This window comes from Copadichromis virginalis, linkage group LG15 (genome assembly GCF_057382275.1).
Source record: "Copadichromis virginalis isolate Kocher_CV1m ecotype Utaka linkage group LG15, C_Virginalis_male_GT1.1, whole genome shotgun sequence".
NCBI classification, from domain to species: Eukaryota; Metazoa; Chordata; class Actinopteri; order Cichliformes; family Cichlidae; genus Copadichromis; species Copadichromis virginalis.
In genome coordinates this window covers 26,261,119-26,285,197 of record NC_140632.1, presented here as the reverse complement: position 1 = coordinate 26,285,197, position 24,079 = coordinate 26,261,119, and the positions used below count along the sequence as shown (strand labels likewise).

The 24,079-nt window shown below is 40.8% G+C and overlaps 1 pseudogene across 1 annotated transcript; it reads right to left on the bottom strand.

The window, feature by feature from the left end:
* Positions 1 to 4,831: 4,831 nt before the first annotated feature.
* LOC146692577 (interferon-induced protein 44-like) lies at positions 4,832 to 10,013 on the bottom strand (annotated as a pseudogene). The gene is made up of 8 exons (XR_014915242.1): positions 9,957 to 10,013; positions 9,815 to 9,853; positions 9,690 to 9,726; positions 9,373 to 9,569; positions 7,013 to 7,171; positions 6,759 to 6,930; positions 5,562 to 5,662; positions 4,832 to 5,474 (listed from the first exon to the last, which is right to left on the bottom strand). The product of XR_014915242.1 is annotated as an interferon-induced protein 44-like (transcript).
* Between the last annotated feature and the right edge of the window lie 14,066 nt (positions 10,014 to 24,079).

Genomic DNA, 24,079 nt, shown 5'->3' with positions numbered 1-24,079 from the left:
AGTGAGAAAAGCTTGGTGTTCATCCCTCCAGGAAAGAGTCTGACTGATGGCTCAAAACCTTCTTAGGATCCTTTTTGCAGGGTTTTTCTCTCATTTTAGTTTTTTCAGCTGTATTAAAATAATGTGAAGGCTGGGACTGAGAGAAGACGCTATGGTGACCCTTTTATTGTCAAAACTAAAAATACTCTCACAGCTCCACATCATGCTCAGCGTCCTGCTCTCTCCATGCTCTTAAACTTCACCGCCTGATAAACAGGGACCATTTCACCCTCCTGAAATCCCAGTTGAACTCAGACCTGTGTGCACATTTCCTCACTGCACTGTACTCTTCAGACGAGCAGCAGAGTTAAACCTTCTTTATTTTAATGACCAGAGGATATTAGTAAAAAGAGCACCAATGAGAAAGAAGCATCGTTTACATGTTTAAATATTTAAAAGGAGTAAATATATTTATGTATTTATGTATTATATTCATTTATTTATTTCAATAAAAAAGTCTGTGTATACGAGTCCAGCTCTGGATTATTCTGTTTGGAGATTAAGTTTTTATTATTCACCTTTAGGGCCAAACCTGCAGTTCCTCTGGTGTCCAACAGGGGCAGCAGTGAGTCAGTCCCCATGGTAAAGCTAACAGCAGAAACAAACATGTTTACATCCTGATACATTTTTACTGATTTTTTGGTCTCTGTAGACCATTTCCACCTTTACCTGTACGGGGGAGGATGTTTTTATAAGTCACCCATTTAAACTGAATTGAGGCTTAAAGTTTGTGTTAATAGGGGGCGTGGCCTCCTTAACCTGGATGGTGACGCAGGCGCCGGTACTAACTAGCTGTCTGCTAACCTTCACCTAGCTGAACTGGAGCTCTGGATCGTGTTTGTGCTGTTGCAGCTTCCTTTTAGTGAAACTATCTGAAGTGTGCGCCTCAGAGAAGAGAAGAAATCATCCACATGAAGGTTTCCCATGCACAGCTGCTGCTCTGCCCTCAATGAAACATCTGCCTCAGAGGACGTCTCCACCTCAGCGTGCAGAAATGCGAGCATGAAGGAGGTCCATCAGGGACCTTCCACCACAGCACTGGGAGCAGCCCAGTCAAGTAAAGCAGAGAAACTGGGTCAAAAAGCAGCAGCAGCTCTCAGGAACGCTGTGATGGAAACCAGCGCTCTGCTCTGCTGCTGGAAACACAACACCCAGAATCAAACTGACAACAACCTGAAAACATAACCATCACACACTCAGGTTAGAGATACAACAACCGACACACACACAGACAAGAGATACAACAACCGACACACACACACACACACACACACACACACACACACACACAGACAAGAGATACAACAACCAAAACACACTCAGGTTAGAGATACAACAACCAGGTCAGAGGGCCCGGTGGCGCCAGTGTCCGGCAGCCTCGCCTCTGTCAGTGCGCCCCAGGGTGGCTGTGGCTACAATGTAGCTTGCCATCACCAGTGTGTGAATGTGTGTGTGAATGGGTGGATGACTGGATATGTAAAGCGCTTTGGGGTCCTTAGGGACTAGTAAAGCGCTATATAAATACAGGCCATTTACCATTTACCATAACACACACAGGCTAGACATACAACAACCAACACATGCACAGGTTAGATACAACACAGCACACATCAGTAATTATTAATCTGCATTTCCACTGGTCGATTGATTGATTAGGTTACTTTTAAAGACAGTTAGCAAATATTTAAGTGATGATTTTCATTCTTTCACTTTATAAAAAACATCAGGAGACATTTAATGATGTCACCTCAAGTTCAACCTGAGAGTGAGTAAAGCCGGTCCAGTTTAATGTATCACATTTAATGAATATTAAAGGTTTTGTGGACATAAACAGGTTATGCTCACATGCTTCAGTTACTGACCTTAGCTCCGCATAAAGACTTTGTCTTGTGATGATGATTCACTGTAACAGGCTGGAAACACATCTAATAACACACAGCTGTGTTAAACCAGATTTCAATTTATTGGTCATAGCTAGGGATGGGTATCGTTTAGGTTTTATCCGATACCGGTGCCAAATCGGTACTTTTGAAACGGTGCCGGTGCTTAAACGGTGCTCAAACCGGTGCTTAAAGAATGGAGAACACAAACTTTGTCCAAAAACCTCTCATGTTCAGCTGTTTTGTTTTTTTTTTGTATAAAGATAACAATGTTAGCCTTTTCTGCAGCTATGGGGCATATATGGTATCACTCTTGGCTGGAAGCAGTGCTTAAACAATGGAAAAAACACAAACTTTGTCCAAAAACCTCTCATGTTTAACTGTTTTCCACTTTTTCTTTGGTCATTTTAGCCTTTTTGGCCAGGGTGAAGGGAGTATCTGCCATCAAACAAGAGGACAGCCGCATGTAGCTATGATGATGTTTGCTAGTTCACCTTACATGCATTAATGTAATAACGTGGTTAGCCTACTCAACGTAAATTACACACGGACAACATTAAGCGACTCACGCAGAGAAGAACGGCTTCTGCTGCATCATCATCCGTCATCATTTCTGCTACACTGGCAGGGCTAGGGGCCAGGACTCTATTCTTCGGGTTTTTGGGGGATGTTGCTCCGGTCCGATAACTGGCAACCCACCCAACGTGCACAGTGTGAGGTCTCGCAGCAAGCTATCAAATACGGCGCATTTCTCGGCTTTTAAAAAAACCCCGCAATGCGTCGCCAGGTGTTTCATCGGATTTGAGGTGTTACCTCCTTTGACAATATCACAGTATCAGCTTAAAGCACTTGTTGCTGCTGAGTTTGCATCTTTTACTGTGAAGTACAGCCAGACTTTTGACCGCTTCGCCTTGGACATTTTTAATCTGTAGCTCTGCTCTAACTGAACGTACGTACCTGGCCCCGCCTACTATCCTGGGAAACGTAAAATGATTGGCTAGAAGTGTATCACAGCTCAGGAAAAAAAAGCACCGAAATAAAGCACCGAAATGTACGCTGCTTTTCGGTCTGGTTACTACCGTTTATGTCAGAACCGGTGCCATCATGGCACCGGACACCGGTACCCATCCCTAGTCGTAGCTTTATGTTCATGTTAAATATGCCAACGTTGACCCTGTAATGTAAGATTATATTCAGTTATGTTGATGTAAATTGAATTATTTTTTGCAAAGATCTAATTCAAAAGGACCAATTTTTGAATGTAGACCTAAATCTGTTTTTGCAGTCCAGTCTCTGCAGACAAGAGTCAGTCTTCAGGTTTCTTGTTTGACCTTAATGCTCAAACACATTGGCTGAAGGCGTTTTGTTCTTTATTCTTTTTCCCCTGAGAATCAGAACGACTCTAAAGATTTCGGAAGGTTCAGACTTTATGTTTGTCTGTTATTCTTGTATTAAGCTCCTCAGGGTCTGGAGCGGGTTTTGGTCCATCACGGATGAATCTTTTGGGATGAAATCCTGAAATCCAGCAGCACCAAAAGGAAAGAGCAGAAAGTAAAAGCATGCTGCCCTCTGCTGGAGCTCTTTAGCAGCACACTAAGATCAAACTCACGACCTGCTGATTATTCAAAGTTCTTGTGAAACATTGCCTACATCGGTTGGTGGCACAGTTGGCGTGGGGCACCCACAGTTTTGTTGTACTTGTACAATGACAATAAAGAGATATTCTGTTCAAGAGAAAATTATTCTGGAATCTTTTACATGATTTTCAATTTTTTCAGACCCTGCCTCTGAACATGAGCACCAACTAACAGGAACTGTGGTACAGCATAAGCAAATATGTGAGGGTGGTGCAGGACATGCATGAGAACAGTGAGACAGTCAGAGAGGCTCATATGGTTTGGACATGTGCAGAGGAGGGAGGAAAGGAGGAAGACGTCAGAGGAGATCTATGGATGTGATGAAGGAGGATGCTGGTATAGGGGGAGATGTAGGCAGATGATTCAATGAGGAAAAATATTATGAATGACAACAAAGAAATGCATTACATAGAATGACTTCACATAAAAGTGAGACCATAAATGTGTGAAGTGAAGAAGTTTTCTCTGAGGGGTCCTGAAGACAAAAGCTAAAAAAAAACAAAAAAAAACAAAACACTTTTAGGTTTAAGGCTCAGCTGCTGTGATGCTGCAGACCCAGATGAGCTTTAAAGGCAAACCTTCTAATCATTTCTAACACATGCATGAGACAGTTTGTCTTTGAACAGAGAAGTAGAGAAAGCTAAAGCTGTGTAACCACAGGATGCACAGGGTGTGTACTCTTTCCTGTTTCCTGTGTTCTTGGTTTCGTTTTTGTGAGCTGGTAACAGTTCAGCAAGAACAATGATAAAACCAGCTCAGCAGACACAGCTTCATGTCAGCAGCTTTCATTCCTGAAACACAGGTGTGGTGTTTGAGTTCACAACAGCAAACAGCTTGACAGTTTCACATGTTCACTTACACATGACTGGACCCCTCCACAGGCACATATATACATACAGGTCAGTGCTGGAGTGCACTGTTGACACAACAGTGACTGTGAGAGTTTCTAATGTCTAAATTGTGAAGCTTCTCTCGGTGAAGAGTGAAAAATGTAAACCTGCTTGCTTCCAACTTCCTGTGCTGTTAAAGTCTGACTGAGCTGAGAACTGCAGATGAGTCATTCAGTCTCTGTCCTCCATCAGTGTCTGTAACTTCATCAGAACATCTCTGTTCAGAACTTCTCAGAGCTGCAGTTTTTGTGAGGCCCACTTTTAAAAAAAATATTACTTTCTGTTCCTCCAAATTAAGGTCGTAACACGTTTCTCGCTCTATCTTCACTTTCCAATGAAGACATGAAATGAACTCAGAAATGACCTTTACAAAAAGGAGTCGTTTTTTATCAGCTTGTTGCAGCTTTATTAATGGATCAATAATGTTAAACATACAAACATTTTTCTATCAAATTTAACACTAAGGTGTTCATTTCATTAAGTTGTGTTTACTCATCAGAGCAGAGGAAACATGTTTTAGACACCACACATACACTGAATACTAATGTCATATATAACTAAAAGCTGGGATCAAAAAGTTCAATATAAAAAAAAGAATAAAAATGATTTGAGTTTGGCTCTCAGCTCTGTCCGAGTCATCATTTCATGCAGAACTGTGACTGCTCCTGGCACTAACAGCATCTTCATTACTGACACTGGATTGACCAATCAAATCTCTTAGCTTAACTGGCCCCTGCCCTACCTTTCCTGTGTGCTCATGCACCTTATTGAAAGAGGTTAGTGTGTGAAAGAGAAAAGGTGGGGCTAAAAAGCTTAGAAAGAATAAGAAACTAGAAATAAACTCAGTAAACTGAGAACATCTGGATTTAGGATTTGTTGAGAAAGTCATGTCCTCTTTCGATGATGCGTCTGAGGGCGTGCAGAATTAGAACATCAGCGCCATCCTTCAGGTCAGATTCTGAGTGGATGTTCTTCACTGGATAGATGTAGACAATGTTGATCCCCGTGTCTGCGCTGAACTTAGTAATCTACATATGAAAATCACAACACTTTAGTTTAGAAGTGAGAGATTGGACCAAACCAAAGCTTGCACTGAAATACTTAAACTAATCCACCTTTTCCTTTAGAGATACGCTTTTGTAGACGTTCCTGATATCTCTGCTGATCTTCGGACAGGCCTCATCAACTTTGGTGAAAAGGACTATTTGTGGGACCTCTGAGGAAACACAAAACATAAATATGGGTTGAGAAAAAAACGTGTGTTTAAATGATGTTTTTACAACAGCGAGTACAGGAGCTGCCTGACGTGCAGTGGAGACTGTGAAAGCCCTGTGACCTCTGAGTGAAAGAGTAAAAGCATCTGGTCTGCTGATCTGAGAGAGCGAGGCGGGACGTACGGGTGCAGTAGGTGAAATGGGCCACAACCATTAAAGATAAATAAAAGGATCTTAAAATGGATTTGGAAACAAACTGGAAGCCAGTGAAATGAGGCTGAAACTGGACTGAGGACTGAGTGGAGGCCTGGCTGAACCCGATAAAAAGCTCATTGCAGTAATCAAGATGGTTATAAAAGCATGTATTAATGTTTCGAGGTCACATGGTGGACAGAAGATGATTTTTCACAGCTGCCTCAACTGAAAAAAAACAGAATATTCCTGCTGTGCTTTCACGAACGTCGAGTGTCAGAGCAGAATCCATTTTCATCCTGGAATTCGTGACAATGAATTTCTCATGTAGGGCCAGAGAGGAAAGCTCAGCTCATGACCCATGAATACCTGTTATTAATCTCTGGCTCTCTTCCACAGCATGATTTTGTCCTGTCTTCCTTCTCTCACCCTAACCGGTCACAGCAGATGGCCGCCGCTTCCTGAGCCTTGTTCTGCTGGAGGTTTTTTCCTGCTAAAAGAGAGTTTTTCCTTCCCACTGTTGCTCATAGGAGGTCATATGATTGTTGGGCTTTTTCTCAGTATGTATTATTGTGAGTTCTACCTTACAATATAAAGTGCCTTGAGGCGACTGTTGTTGTGAATTGGCGTTGTATAAATAAAATTGAATTGAATGTTTTATAAATTTACTTCTAATTTCTATCTCTGACATGCAGAACATAGGATTAGATCCGTGTTAGTGCAGCATGACATTCAAACAGGGATGAGCTCTCCTGGAGGTCTCATCACTGTTTTACCTGAAGTTTTACTCAGAGTGAGCGTGAGCTGAGAGCAAACACAGGGTTGCTCAATGACTGCAGATCACTTCACTTCCACTGGTGTCACTAAAAACACTGATAATCCTGATTCTGTTTAAGGTGCTCTTACCCATTTCATCTGCTTCATCTCTGATGTCCTCGATTACCTCCATGTCCTCTTGCTTCATGTTAGGTATAGTGCTGGCATCAACGACAAAAACCAGAATGTGCACTTTGTCGCTGTCTGAAGGACTGCTGTTGTAGTGTGGGTCATCTTTGGACAGTTTACGTTCAGGATTGAACTGAAAAACAAACTGAATGTATCGATGTGTGACCAAATGAATGAATTCTTTAAACTCAATATCAGAAATACAGCAACTGTACCCTGTAACCTTCTTTGATGTGTCCCTTCAGGGCCCGTTTGACGTCCTTCACATGCAACTGTCTGATTTTTCTGCTGCTGGCGTTCAGTCCCGCCATGTCATTCAAGACAAAAGGGTAATAGCAGTTTGAGTCTCCCTTTTGGATCTTGAAGGCTTTATACTGTGGACCAGAATATCAGAGTCATTGAGTGTGGAGTAGTGCTGACCTGTAAGTCTTATTTTCATCATGACTGCAACAAAAACATTACCAACAATGTCCTGTAAGTTCACCTCAGCTAAAGGAGTCCCAGAAATGGACCTCTGCATGTGTTCGTGCAGTTGCTGGGTGCCTTTTTTACATTCTTTCTCTTTGGCTCTCGGAGGAGGCAGACACACTTTTTCTCCTCTCCCTTATCTTCCCTGCTTATGTCCTTGTCTAGTCTCGTGTTTTTTGTATTACTTTCCCTGGAACACTCTCTCACAGTCTGTTTCTAAAACCTAAAGAGAATTATGGATTTGATCAACTGGTCTCTGAATGCTATTGACACCCTTTTCTCAACGAGAAGTCTGGGCTCGGGAGAGCCCGAGTGCCCTGGAGGGACTTTCCCTGCCGGATACACGATGGACGGGTGGCAGGAATGGAGGGTCGTGTGCCTGGCGGGACTGTCGATCGAGGACGCTGAAGATATCTACCTATTCGGAACCATGATAACAGGGTTCTTGCTGATCTGAGCTGGCTTGGCCCTGACTTATCGGAGAATTAAGAAAGCGGAACCGGCTGTTCAAAACCCCCCAAGGCTGCCCACTGGGATTGAAACGATGGGACGAGGCGCGACTTCTGAGAACGGGCTCGAAAGCAGCATGGTTAAGACCTTGGAGACGCTTACAGCTGCCGTAAATACTCAGAATAACACCTCTGAACATATATTGGGATAGATCAAGGAGAGGCCTGCTCAAAATAACAGCCTTGAGCGAAAGTTGGATTACATTGCAGAACAGCTCACTGCAGTTGTGAGTTCTCAGATTCGGCTGTTTGGGCAAAAGAATGAAAACACCAGCAAGTTTGATACCATCATCGGGAAGCTCGCGGTTCTCCAACGGGAGATTGAGAGACCAGTGTCGGAGTGTTAAAGAACAGCTTTGAAATTCTCATGAGTTGTCACAAAAGAAAAATTACCATCATAATGCGGCTACCCCTTCGGCGCCAGCTGTGGGCTCAAGGCTGGAGCCGAACAAAAACTCCCTGATAACGACTGTGTTGAGTCTGTTCCTTCCCATTCCCTACAAGGCCACCTGGGTTGGCTGGAAGACTGTTTACTTAGCCTGGCGGGGCGAAGGACACTGTCTAAGCTGAACTATGGACACGCACACACATACATATACTGATACTGATAAGCACTCACTGACGCATCACCCTCCCTACCCCGGATCCAACGCCACCTCCAACGCTTACCTCCCCTCTGATGTGGACATCGGGTCAGCTGGAGGCGCAGTCGAAAGATTGCAGCGGTCCCAGATTAGATGGACACACTGGAACTCTTTCCCATGTTGCTGTCTGTGTTTATTGTGCTATGGTGTGTTGATATCTGTGCATTCCTGCATTATCCTTCTGTGTTACACATTTCGATGTTTTTTTTTCCCTCGCTACCTAGCCTGACCTGTCTCCCCAATGTGATGTTTGTGTATTGTATGTACGGTCGGCAAGGTCTGTCATCTCGGTTGTGGGCAAAAGACCTGCAACTGACAAATGACAGCTATCTCTCATCTCATTTTTTAAAAATCATTTTGGTTTAAAATATGCAATAAAAACAAAATATATTCATTTACTTCGTTTTGGAACATTTTTTAATGGAATTATCTGACCTAGGTTATTATACACAACTAAAGCTGAAGTGAAACATCAAAACAAGTTTTGTGAAAAAACGTTTCAATCATTGATTGATGAATATAAATGATTAACACTTCCATTTTTGAAAGCATTCTTTGTTTACAGCATTTTTTCCTCACCTGCCTAAAACTTTTGCACAGTACTGAACATCACCCAGTGCTCCTCCCTCTTTTTGATGTACAGACTCACCACAGCCATTTCTCTCCATAACACTCAACCTACTCAGCACCTCCTCATCACCCATGTTCACTCCAGTCACCACTACCTATTCCTGGGGAAATCTCTACCACTTCATCTGATTTATTCTGGAATTCTTCTTAAGAAATCAGCTGACTATGAGAGAGTAAAGTGGGAAGCACTGACTACTTTTTTATTGAATGAGCCATCGCTGACAGCAACATCAATTTTTTTTTAAAACTCCGTACAGACTTTTAAACAATGGAAAAAAAGAACAATTTCTTACTCAGTCTTATCACCACAATCATGCTTCATACCTTTTTTGTGCAAGATGAATGGGAGGTGCTTCGGACAGGAGACCTGTCTGCATGCTCTGTTCTGTAGGACACTTTTAACAGAGTTGATGAAACTGGACTTTCCAGCTCCAACTGGGCCTTGTAGAAGAATCCTGAGCTGCTGTTCTTTAGTCTGAGGCTTGTAGCTGTTCACATACTGTAGATCGTCCTCTTTATTTCTGCTCAGAGGAGACAACAAAACATTACATCACATTCTGGACACTGAACAAGTGATGGGCTGAAACAGGAAGTGATAATCAACAATAACAAATGTTTCTCAGAGGCCTGTAAATGCTTACCCCCAGTTAAAGTGCTTCCTCCATGGTGCATCAAGCACTGACAACAGATGTTAAAGAAAGAATGACATCATTGGACAATAACTGATGTTCACTGGATGGAAAATAGCAGCTCTGACCAAACTTACATTTTACTGGAGGAGCTCTTGAAAACAATCCTCCCATAACTGGAACATAAAGCATTTATTTTTAGATTTAAAGGAATTATTTAATGTTTGCCTTAAATCAAAATAAATGACCAACAGCAAACAGACATCTGAAGGAGCGTACCTTTGCTGTGCTGATCTCTCCCCCCTCACTGAGATGTAGACAGTCTGCAGCCCAAATACCAAAGTGTGAAGTTACAGTCACCACATCCTAAAGCTCTTTTAACTTTCACTTTTCTTTCTTATGAAACAAGATTTTGAAACTGTACCTATAAAATCACTGGACACTTTATTAGGTACACCTTTCACACCCCCTTCTGCCTTAACTCTTTGTGGCACAGATTGATAAACAGTCTTTTTTCTTTTTTAGTAGTGTTTGAGGTATTAAGGTTTTTTTCCGTGTTAATCTTGACTCCAGTAAGAGTTTGACTCTGTGCCTTGTTCTTGTTTTGAACTCTTAGTTAACAGATTCAGCTTCTAGTTAGGTTTTCTAGTACTTAGAGTTTAGATCACTGTTGCATTAAAAGAATGTAAAGAGGAAAACAATGAATTGGGACATAGCAATGGTGTATGTATGCTGCAGCTCTCGGTTAGCTCCACACATGGAGAAAGTAATATTCAAAATTAGATTAACAGAAGAAACACGTAAGGAAGAAGATAGAGAATAAGATACTAAGGCCATAAAGGACTATTTAACCCCTCCTGGTGCGACGGCATTTTCCATCCTCCGCTGCCGGTGTATGGATCTTCATCAGACGTCACCAGTGGTACATTTTTGGGACAGCGCGATGGTGACTACTCATCCCTCATTGAACTTTGCCCAGGCGGGTACTCCTTCATCAGTCAGCCTTGGATGTCCGGCCGAGGAGGAGGTCTCGCTGCGGTGTTTGAAAGCCGGTTTCACTGTTGCTCAGTAATGGTCGAACATTTTTCATCGTTTGAATTACAGCTGGTTAAAATTGGAAATAAAGATTTAGTGTGCTGTAATGTATCATCCACCTGGCCTAAATGGTCAACTTTTAAACAGTTCAGTGACTTTTTATCCTCCATCTTGAAGTCGGGGATTTTAATATACACAGTGATGATGACTCTGACCTCTTTCACAGAGGTCATGGATTCTTTTCATTTTACACAGCATGTGTCTGGCCCCACACACACACCAAAGGACACACACTGGACCTTGCTTTTACCTTAGGTTTAACCATTGATTTTATTAGTTCTGAGGACATTTTTATTTCGGACCATTGTTGTATTCTTTTTAACTTGTCTTTACATCTGTCCCTATCTCCTGTTCGATATGTGGTTAGCTCTCGCATCCTAAATTCCTCTATTGCTGCTAAATTTTCTGATGTTTTTAATTTTGCTTTACCTTTCTTTAATGATGTTGATCTATTAACATTTTTTTTAATAATCATTGTCTTTCTATCTTAGACAATGTTGGTCCTGTCAAAACCAGACTAGCTCCTGTTTCACAGATGTCCCCCTGGATAAATGACAGCATTTGTTGTTTAAAGCGTTCCTGTTGTAAAGTTGAGCATTTGTGGAGGAAAACTCTTTTATATGTTCATCTCTTTCATTTAAAGGACCTTTTAGTTTCTTTTAACACTTCAGTTCGAGATGTGAGGGCTGCCTATTTCTCAGACCTAGTCTCAAAGAGCAGAGGTAACCCCAAGGTACTATTTGACACCATTAGTGATATTGTTGCTCCTGCTCAATCTGCTGTCCCAATTTCATCAAATGAAGATTGTGAAAACTCTTTTTCTGTCTTTGTTGAAAAAGTTAGCAATGTGAGGAACAATATCTCTCCTTCTGTGTACCTGTTGTCTGCTCCAAATTCACTTAGGCCTGTTATTTTAGGAAGTTTTTTAACAGTGCTTTACCTGGGCTGGTCAAATTAGTTGATTCGATGAAATCATCCTCCTGCCCTCTTGATATTTTACCTGGATCTTTGTTTAAAAATGTCCTTCAGTCTATTGGTCCCTGTGTGCTTACAATTATCAATGTTTCATTGGTTTCTGGTCAGGTCCCTGATTATTATAAGAATGCTGTCATTCACCCACTGTTAAAACCCCTTAAACTTGACGCTTCTCTGCTTAGCAGTTATAAACCAATTTCAAAACTAACATTGATCCCAAAGCAGACTGTACTTCCTCAGGAGCAGCACAGCACAGAAGGACTCATCCAGGCTGGAAAAACGAATCAGGAAGGCTGGCTCTGTGGTCGGCATGAAGCTGGACACTTTGGTGACAGTGGCAGAGAAAAGGACATTAAAGAAACTGCTGGACATTATAGACAATGCTGGGCATCCTCTGCACACGGTGGTAAATAATCAGAGGAGCCTGTTCAGCGACAGGTTGCTTCTCCCAAAGACAAGAACCAACAGGCTTAAAAACTCCTTTGTCTCACACGCCATCAAACTCCTCGTTGGAGGGGAGAGGGAGGGGAAACAGGAGGACAAAGGAGGGCGGGAACAACTGAGCTGTAGTGCTTTCTTTTTTTTCAACTGTGCAATATTTGCAATATTTTTTTTATATTCGACCTTTTTTGTGGGGCAAATAATATTGACACCAGTCATTTTGTGTTTTTCTGAAATTATTCTGTTATTGTGTACAAAATATTAAAAAACATGAAGCTATAGGGAAATCCTCTAGTTGAAAATCCCATTTAAAAAAAGCACTTGGGACAATTGTGTTGGTGACAGCTTTTGTTATAATATCAATAATATTTATATGAATATGGGATACTGTTACATGTTTGCATAGACTTTTGTGGAATATGGAGACACCCCTGCATTATAGCAAAGTGAGACTCATTTTTTAGGGTTGGTGGAGATGAGTGTGAAGATCCAAACAATCCCTGTCAGTGATGGAGAAGCTTTGATGAAAATATTTGGTAAAAAGTTCACCAGCATGAAGGAAATGAAGTTTCAAACTTTCCTTAGGAGGAGCCCAGCACGCCTGCTTAAAGAAAAGTAAGTGTGGCGATGTGGATGCTTGCAGCGACTGCTGTATAGAGGCCATCCTGCTACACATGAAACACATCAGAGTCATAATTGTTATTTTAGTCACGTGTTTGTTTATTATCCTTATTGTTTTATCTGGGACTGTTTGCAGACATCTCAGAGAGAGGAGACACCAGCATCTGAACAGAGACTCAAACCAGCAACCTGCAGCTCCCTGCTTGGCTGCTCCAGTTTTCTCCTCACTCATGTTGCCCACCAGTGATTTCTAGCTGCCCACCCACACAGCAGGCTAGAATATGCGCTGAGCCTCAGCACCCAATACTTGGACATGTTTTCTTTATCAAATAATGAACCAGACCCCAAAAAGTAAACAGCTGTTATTGCTAGGCAACGGGAGCAGCTTTTGGTGATGCAGCACCTGACCATGTGGGCGGAGCATGCATGAAATGGAATGTTTAGTAGAACTGTGCAACACAAGCACTTAGTTATAGCATTTTTCATTGTATTCAGACACAGCTAGAGACACATCTACAGCAGCATCTCTGTGCAGGACAAACAACAGTTGACGAAAAAACATCGAAAACTTCACTTCACTCCTCTACAATACGTTGGTGCCTTTGTTTAAAAGGCCAAAATGAATCAAGGGAGATCGAGAAGAGGATCGGCGAGTGCTTCACCATACAATACAGTACAGCTGATTAACATGCAAGAAGAATTTCAAATGATACAGGCTGAAAATGTCAAATTTAAAGAAGAGGCAGAAAAATCAAGAGGAGAAGCTAAAAATTCACAGTTTGAAACTGAAGTAGTATTGCAGGAATTACTGCATGTGGGTCTAAAACTTAAAGGAGAGAAAATGGGAAAACAACAGGCAGAAAACAAGAATGAAAACATGAAGAAAGAACTGTTGGAAGCTCAAAAAGCATTGGAGGAACAGAAAACCACAGCACAAGAAGCCAAAAATAAATATCAAACTGTGATACAGGAATTACAGGAGGTGCAGGAAGCTTTTGAAGAGGAAAGAAGGAAAATGCAGTTGGCAACACAAGAAGCTGCAAATGTAATGGCTGAAGCCGAAATACTAAGGAAGGAATTACTGCATGTAAAGCAACAACTTGAAGAGGAGAAAAAACGTAAACATGAGGCAGAAAATGAGATTGAAAATATGAAGAAAGAATTGTTGGAAGCTCAAAAAGTGTTGGAGGAAGAGAAAATGAAAATACAGGAAGCAAAGAAAGAAATGGAAGATACAAAGAGTTACACTCAAAACATGAAGAAGGAACTGATGAAAGTGCAAGAAGAACTTGCAGAAGAGAAAATTGAGGTGAAGGTATTCAAGAAAGAAATGACCGGCTCTGCGGTGACCAAGAAAGACTGCAAAGATGCACTTAAAGAAATACAAAAGCACAAAAAGAGCTCCTCAAACAGAAAGTGAAACTGGCCAAACAGCAGCTGAAAGAAAAAATTAAAAATGCCAAAGAGCAACTCAACAAAACCTTAAAAGAACTGAAGGCAAAAGAAAAAGAAAAGAAAGCCGAGGACAGGAGGGGATTCTGGAGCAGACTGCTGAGAAAGAACTGACCCAGCAGCATCGAGTTTGAGGACATCAATAGTTTCTTCCCCCTCTCTCCACCTTTCTTTCACCCCATCCTTCTTGGGATGTTTGTTTGTTTTTTAAAAACTCTAATCTAAATACATGTACTGAAATACACTAATAAAATTGCCATAACTTGACCTCATGTTGCCTGCTTCTTTTCTTGTGTGTCTGTGGATGTAAAACAGTAACACACTTCCTGCTCTGTGTGTCTTTAATTGTAAATAAATGCAATATGTTTTCATTTTAAAATGCAGTGCAAAAAACTTCTGCTCTAAATCTTGTTTTTTTTGCAAAAAGCTTTTTTTGCCTGTTGTGGAAGTTTTCCATTTAAATAAAGCCTGCAGACGAGCGGTGAGCGGTAGCTAACATTCTTTAATCAAAACACACAAAGACAACAGACAACCAAGCTTGATGAAGTCCCTGCATGACCGCGGGACAGACGGTCAGCAGAGTCTCTCTGAGCCTAGCATGGCTCTCAGTTAAATACCTTCTCCAGGAACAAAAGGCAGTACACAGCTGTTTCACACCTTAAGGTTCACACTCCCTTGCTACCTATCAGAGTCCTAAAGAGACAAAAGATTCTTCCTGTGGAGTTGTCTGCTTCCCCCAACTTCCCTACTAGACCCCCACCATTTGTCTTACTGTATGAGTGTGAGACATGTTAAAATCCAGTGGCACGAAGGCATTATACAATAAAATAATGTGATTAATACATAAGTAAAAGAAATTCCTATACAGTCCCACCCTTTGATTCTTAAATCAAAGAATCACATTAATACCAGAATTTCTTTCCTGACATTCTGTATATCACATCAACATTATTGTACACTTAAAGGAGTTTCACACTGTGTATCCTCACTTCACTGTTCTCTCACCACCCTTTGTTCATCTTTAATCTTCCCCACAATCTAAGCTCTCACATGCAAATGGCAACAATGATACAGAGGAAAGGAAAGTGTCAAAGTACTTTTCATGGCAAAGTGAAACAGCATTAGGTGGTCATTCCCAGTCACGGTCATGGCTCCTGGTGTCTGTGCCATTTACAGAGTCATAATTCCAACTCTGATCTCCCTTTGCGGTGTCTCTTTTGGAGCTTGGCCTGCTCTTCTTCATCCCTCAGTTTCTGCTCCAACGCCGCGGACGAGCACGTCGTACACCTTAGTTGTCTTCCTCAACGTCAACACCGAATCTCTTTCACTTTATTTTAAGATTTTGCTGTTCACAATCTCATGACAATCTCCTGGAAGCCCAGTGGTGCAGCCCACTGTCGTTTGTCAGTTGTCCTGGAGATGGTCCCTGCTTCTCACTGGTCCTCTTGAAGCCTTCTCTCCTGCATCTGCACCTCACTCAATCCTTCCAGATCCCTCATGTCACGGTCTCTGCAATTTAAAAATGAAAGCTTCCCCGGAAAACCCTCTTTTGCCCTATGTCAGCTTATGTCAATTAGACATGAACAATAAAGTTGTGCATTGTTTCTTAAAAATTCCCAGAGCTTTTCCCCTGGAGTAGCTTCACTCCAAGCCCTGTAACCCTGTCATAAGAAAAAAAACATTAGCCAGCAGTGTGTCCTGCTGTAAATCATGTGATTAGATCCCACGATTAACCCTCTGCTGTGGAAAAAGTGATGTAGATGTTAGCGCAGCGCATCTGTATGCACACTTTCTCACAGTGACATTTGCATTGTAAACAATAAAAGGTCATAATAACACACCGCTGGTAAATTCACAAAGACACAGAAAGTGGCATTTAAAAGGTTAAGTCAGCACAGCCCAAAAGCCCATGCAACCTGTTGCTGTCACCTTTCTGCACCAGTAAAAAGAAACATACATACATACATCCACCCTTTTGTCACTGTCTAGGTGGAGGTGCAATCTTGCATACTGGTGTCAAGTCAGTCAAGCATTTGTCAGTCCAGTCAGTCCCCATTTTTTATTTGCTGACAGTAGAACCTCTTGTGACGCAATAAGTTTCTACTGCCAGCAATGACGCCATTTCAAAAAAGAAAACAAAAAGAATTTAGACTGGATTACCTTGCTGAATCCTTTTTGACAGGGACTTGTTTCCTGATTGTCCCAAATAAGTGGCTTTCTCCCAAGCCCATTTTAATTTTGGAGAAGCTCACTTGCGATTGTTCAACATGTTGTGTAGCGCTTTTGATTCCGATCTTGCAGGCCTGCTTGAAAAAGAGAAAATTGCCAAACAAAAAAGATCTCAGTGCACTGTTAAAATCAAAAAATATGAAGGCCTCTTTTTAGAAGTTGTCTAAGCATACTCTCTTAGAATGATAGATCAAAACAAAACTAATTGGCAGGTTCAAAGTGGTACCAAAAGAAAATGCATCAGCCAAGTAAATCCCCAAAACGTTCATCCACCAGTCACACACCTCACACAACAGCAATATTCTACTAGATGATGAGTTTCTTCCCATGTACCCAGATGTGTGCCATGATGAGACCTCCCTCACACATCAGAAACAAGAAACTCAATAATCTATTAGTCTCCACTCTTCTGACCCCCCTGCAACATTCTGTTCACCCCTGCTATGATTCAATCATCCTTCCCCAAAAACAATACTAGTTCACTAGTCTATGTATCACTTCTTAACAGGGACGTGCAGAGGGGGGGGGGGGGGGGGGGGGGGGGGGGGGCTAGAGGGGCTTGAGCACCCGCCCCTTTCCTGATGAGTGCCCAAAGTGCCCTTTTGTTGAGGCAACTTTTACAATTTTTTATTTATTTATTTATTTTTTTTATGTGTGTGTGCGTGCGGAGTCCTGTCTGTGCCCCTCAACAATAATATTTAACTATTAATCACAGTTTTGCTAAATAAAAGGATCTGGCATGCATCAGTCACATGATCACATTTAACCAATGATCGCCCTCGACGGCAGAACGCGCTGGTTACGAGCCGGGAACGAGCTCACAAAGAGCACGCGCATTTTTTGCGGTCCGGAGCTGTAGGAGAAACACAAGTTAACTCAGAGACACAGACTGATGCGACAAAACCAGTAAGTAGGTGTACAGCGTACACTGTAGTGTGTAGCACACAGGAGTATTAGCTTATTACATACACGTTGGTAAGTTGTCTTGTTGCAACTGACGAACTGAAACAAATGAGCGTGCTGTGTGTGCAACAGCGCGACAAACATTACCTGTCCTTTTATTAACTGCACAAGTAGTGCTGGTCATAGCTGCTGGCTACCTGTGTAAGGCTGTCATGGGTCTGTAGCTCTGTCACCGTTTTAGGGAACATATTTAGTTTTAAAGTAAGTTTCTGGGCATTTCCTGCCTTTCTGGAGGGATTATATTTCACTAAAAAACGATCTAATATGCATGTCCACATAATAATAATTATAATTATAATATATTAAAAAACACACGCTGTATTTTAAAGAACATACATTAAGAAGCAGATTATATTAGATTTATATTTTAAATAAGACAAAATTTGGATTTTACAGCAGTAAAATGATTGTATCTCTACAGTTTAAAAATGTAATAAGCTTTGCCCCTGCACAGAGTGGATAGTGAAACAAATGGAATCATCATAAATACATTATTTCATATTTATTACTTCCCCCTCTTTGCTTTATTATTGTAGCTCTAGTAATAAATAATAATGTAAGGATGCCCATAGTATATACGGTATTCTGAAGAAGGTCTAAAATGTCACTGTGTGTGCATGTGTGTGTTTTATTTAGCTGGATTTAAAAAAATATTACTCATGATATAACATTGTGCAGACATGGCTTGTAAGGACATGAGGAGGAAACAGCAGGAGCTGTGTGAGGTTACTAAAGGCAGTGCTATAACATTTTTCTGTCATCATTTTATTATAGATTAAGTGCAAGAGTTGTTAGGTGTGGATAATTAGATTATAGTTTATTGCAATAGCAAGTTGTGCCTTGTTCTCAGATAGACAGCAAGTGGAGAGTGATATATGAAATGATGGGAAGGAAGGAAGAAGAGAAGCAAAGAGTGATTCACAGGCAGAGCCTGAATTATTTCTCACAGTTTTTCATTGCCTTATGGTTCCAAGCGCTGTCACCAATCTTTGCATTTTGTTATTATCTCATGACACTTGTTTAATCAGCTACCATCTCTCCTGTGGACTTTTTAATGTCTACAGTCTCAGATCAACACAGCCCTGCCCTTCCCATATTAGATTCTTGATGAATGTGTGTTGTTGTTATTCAGCATGGTTCAATGTGCCCCTTTTTAACTTTGAGCACCCGCCCCTTTAAACCTCTCTGCACGTCCCTGCTTCTTAACCTACTAAGTGAACCGGACAAGATGATGGTAACAGAAATGCATGCTTAAAAATACTGTTTGATCTTCATTGCATGTGTGTTTGTGTTAGTAGGATTAATGCATTTTTCTGTTTGTGTAATTTTTGTGTACCTCTCCTCTTCGCAGTGGTCCAGACACTTTTCAATTCTCCACGTAAGGCAGTCGTTTTTTCTTCCCAGTTTCCTAAACCCAAATTTCATTTCCCACACTAAAACAGCCTTCCTCCATGTCCTCCCCTTGTCACGGCTGGGGGCAGTCGTGTGGTGTATTGAAAAAAGGATCCAAAATGCAGGTACTGGCTGGGGTGCGAGTGAGTGTTTATTTACAGCGGTGAGAAGGTGACAAAACAGGAAGAGCAGAGCGGGGAGTAAACAAACCTAAACTGGGAAAACTAAAGAACAAAACTTAAACCAGACACTCACGGGAGGAGGCGCAAAATGCACAAAGAGAGATGGCAGAGAGACGCAGAATGAATACCGGGTAACAGAATAATGCACACTGACATGGAACTAAACAGACAACGCAACAGAGAGCACAGGAAAACACAGGGCTTAAATACACGGGGAGTAATCAGGGAATGGGCCACAGGAGGGAGACACAGCTGGGAGCAATTAGGCTAACGAGACAGGGGAGAGGTAAAACTGAACACACTGACATGAGACATGAACTTTCAGAATAAAACAGGAAACTAACAGACACAGAGAACCAGACAGGACACTGAACTTGACAGGCAGACTCATGAGCAGACACAATAACACCATGGACAGACAGAGGGAACACAGAGAAGTGGGAGCAGGCAGGCAAAGAACAGAAACCTAACAAATGGCAAAATCACAACAGAATACACACTCGGAATGAACAAAAGCATAAGGAAACACAAAACACTGAGTCCTCAGACTCAGGACCATGACACCCCTGCTCCTTCCACTGTGCTATACACATTTAGAAACCACAAGGGTCTGGTGTAAGTTACGGTGGCTTGGAAGTGCAAAGCGCAACAAATTAAAAATCTGCAACAAATTAAAAATCCGCAACAAATTAAAAAAACACAACAAATTAAAAATCCGCAACAAATTAAAAATCCACAACAAATTAAAAAACCGCAAAAATTAAAAAACTGCAACAAATTAAAAAACTGCAACAAATTAAAAATCCACAACAAATTAAAAATCCACAACAAATTAAAAATCTGCAACAAATTAAAAATCCACAACAAATTAAAGAACCGCAACAAATTAAAAATCCACAACAAATTAAAAAAGCGCAACAAATTAAAAATCCTTGACGGAAAGGGATTGTCTCAAATACCGGAAGTGACAAAACGATTAACCTAATAGGGCTTTTGGAGAGTAATGTCACAAGAGGGGGCATGGCCAGGATTTTTGGTTGAGGCGCCATGTTTCTGGGCCGAACAAAGCGCTATTGAATAGCGATGGGATTTCCAGCTCTTTTTAGAGAACCGGCTCTTTCGGTTCGGCTCACTAAAAAGAGCCGGCTCTTTCGGCTCCGAACCGGATCTTCAGGTTGTTTTGTTGCTTTAATTAATTTATTATTAACAATAATATAAAATTATGCACAAAAGGAATTACTAATGTAAAAAAAAAAAGGGGTTTTATTTATATATGTTTATATATAAATATATGCAGTGGCCCCTAGAGACAAAATACGTACAAACTCCAAAAAGCACGTACAAACTCCAAAACACATTTCTAGCATGAGCTGAACTCCCAAAACAGAGCTACCTAGATCACTTAAATTACACAATTGAAAGCATGAAAGCAAATGTGAATTGTTTGTGTATTTATACACAAGCATTCATATATAGTCAAATAATTAAAAAAAAAAAAAGTTCATTTACCTGTTATTACCACACACCAAATCCGGTCCTTGGTACTTGCTGGCTTGTGTAGCCACTAGGTAACAAAAGCTCAACCCTAGCATCCTGGAGCACTTCTGTTGTCTTTTGTACGTGTTTTGGAGTTTGTACATGTACACAGCATCCTAACTCTTTAGCTAACTTAATAACTTTAGCTAAAGTGAATAGTTAGTGTAATTCACTAGTGCAGCATTACTGGATCACCTCTGTTTGAAGTGATATGTGACTATCACTGTGTTTAACTACCATAATAATTCTTAGGGTACTGAGTGCATGCTTAATTGGGGTTTTTTTTTACGTACTACTCCATTGCTATGTTTGACAGGCTGAAGTTGTCGGGTCACCTCCTAAATCGAACATTTTTTACAGGTGTTTTGTGCCAGAAATGGAGCGTCCACTGAAGACTGAAGATAGTGAATCTCTACGCCTTGCCATTGATCCCTCTTATGCCTTCATCTAGACAAGAGACATTAACTTAACCACTCTCACATGCTCTATACCTACATCACCTCCCCTGACAGTGGGCCTTTGTCATCACATGCTTAAACTCATCATATATTTTTGCATATGCTGAACAGGCAGTCAGACATGCTGTAACTGTGGGGTAGAAAACTGCATGAACACCATACAGCAGGGGTCTCAAACTCCAATCCTCGAGGGCTGCTGTCCTGCAACTTTTCCACGTGTCCCTGTTGCAACACACCTAGTAGGTCATTAGCAAGACTATACAACTTGACTGCATGCTGAGTTAGCAATTCAGCCATTTGATTCATGTTACAGCAGCTCATGAGTGAATGAACATGGTGCAATAAAAGTTTTTTTTAGAAGGATATGTTTCCAAATACATACATTTACTTAAATTTACTTGAGTAGGGTTAGGGTTTGCCACCTCAGCATGCAGTCAAGTTCTATACTCTTGCTAATGACCTACTAATTGTATTCAGGTGTGTTGCACCAGGGACACATGGAAAAGTTGCATGACACCGGCCCTCGAGGACTGGAGTTTGAGACCCTGTCATATGGAATATGACAGGTGTGGTTGAACTGCATGAAGACTCTGAAGTTTCTCTTCTCTTCTGGCAGGACAGGAATGTGGCCTTGTCCTGTGAGGATGTACTTAGAGTAGAACTGGACTGTCACCGGCCTCAGGCTCTTCACCTTTTCAAAGACAAAGCAGTCATTTAGATAAAATATTAGATATCGTTTACCTGTAAATGCACAAAGAGAATTTAGAAATGTAATTATTTAATAATTATTTAATATAATTATTGTCAAGAGTGAACAAGCACTGATAGTGTAATCTACAGCTGTGGCCAAACGTTTAGAGAATGAGAAGTGTTGTTTGTTTTGTTTGTTTGTTTTACAAAGTTTGCTGTTTCAGTGATAGTTGTATATCATATCATATCACTTCAAACAGAGGTGATACAGTAATGCTGCACTAATGAATTAGACTAACTATTCACTTTAGCTAAAGTTATTAAGTTAGCTAAAGAGTTGGGATGCTGTGTAAGACATAAATAAAGCTAAAATACAAAGGTTTGGACACTGTTTTGCATGTTTTCCTACTGTAGGGGTCTCTGCAAGCATACAGGGCTCTGAGAGGGTACAAGATGACAACTTTGGAATTCTACTAGAAACAGTCGATCGTATTTGTTTGTCAAAGCTGAATCCAGGGCAAGCTCCGCTAAATTAGCGTTTATAGCTAACAGCTACAATAAGCATAAAAGTTACTGTATGGCTATCATTTGTTAACATGACGCTTGTTCTTATACATGTAATACATTTATTACCAACCTGAGAGTTTATCCGCTGGTCATTTGACATGACGAATGACTTCTGAAGTCTTAATTCAGCTCAAGATGCTGTAGATTCCCGTCAGTAACACTTTCGGTCCGCTAGTAAAACGTAGTTCTATTAATCAGTGCTCGACTACTCTAGAACCGGAACCGGATGCAAGTCCCAAAAAACTGAACTTTGGAACTGAAATTGAATTGCAGAACTGAAACTGAATGGTGAAAAGTGAATCTGAAATTATTCGAGAGCTAAAATTTTAAAGGTCAAAATACAGTTTCAAAGCAAATGAATTCATTTTCAAAATATAAAATTCAATTTCAATTTAGTGATGATCATTTTCAAACCAATAAATTTAATTAATTCATATTCAGTTTGTAAAAGCATTTATTGAAGTTACAATTCAGATTCAATCCGAGCAATTCAAATACGAATTTAACTTATTCAAATTCAGTTTCTGATGGCACAGATTTCTCCCCATAGATCCGGCTCTAAGAGCCATTTCGTTCGCAACCGACCCATCACTACTACCGAAAGAGGAGCGAAAGTACACGGATAACACCAGCTATGGTTCGTACTTGCTGTGCGGTCGGTTGTAAAGTTAGATCGCACGACCGGCAAGGGAATAAGATTGAAAATGGTTTATCTTTTCATTCTTTCTCCACCTGGAAGCAACATGAGGCAGCTTCAGCTGGATAGCAGCTGTGAGACGATATCCAGTTCTCTTCCATCTCCAAATATCTGTTGGTGTGCTCCAGACATTTTCATGTCGGTAAGTAATAAATATGTTCATCCTGGAAAATATTGTTCACACTCGGCTGATGGACTATCTAAATGATTTTCAAATTTCTGAAACTTTTCAGTCCAGCTTTAAGTCATTTCACAGCACAGAGACAGCTCTCAGTAAGTTATGAACGACATTTTGTTAGCAGCTGACTGTGGTAAACATGTAGTGCTTGTTTTATTGGATATGACTGCTGCATTTGACACAGTGGATCATGACCTGCTGAACTCTCGACTTCAGCATTGTGTAGGAATTTCCAGCTTGGCACTTTCATGGATAAAATCATATCTCTCTAACAGGAGCTTTTCTGTTAAGTTGGGTCTGGCTTCAGAAAAGAACCCGAAAAGGAGGGAAAAGTAACAGCAGCCATTAGATTTCTTTCAGGCTTCATCTGGATTTTGGACTCTGGAGTTGGAGAAACTGCCTTCAAATTTCTGTGGAAAGTATTAAAACTCATGTTTCTTTTATTAAAATAATGTTTTTCAAAAGACTCCGCATTTTTATTTAGAAAGAATTGTTAATTTATTTGTTAACTGGTCAGGAATATTTTGCTGACTCATTTTTTAAATAATCGTTATTTAGGTTTAACATGACTTAAGCTTTCCATTTTAGTTAATGTTAAAATAATTTTTACTGTGATACCACCAGTTTTGCCCTTCAGTGGCTGAACCAGTTTTCATAAATATTATAGTTAGCTGTCTGTGTCTCTCTGGGTATTACACAGCTGTGACTGCTAACTAGCTAATTAGCAAAAGTCAGCGATGTAGATAACTGGGAAAAGTGAGAACTTCATGGTTCTTCTAATCTGTATAGAGAGGAAGAAATTATTCTAGGACTCTAATAAGTACTATATCAATACCTGTGTTTTACAGTTGGCTCTACTGTACACTTTAAAGGGTTTCAGGCAAAGTTACACTAACCCTAGTTTTAGCCTCAGACCTTCCTGGCTG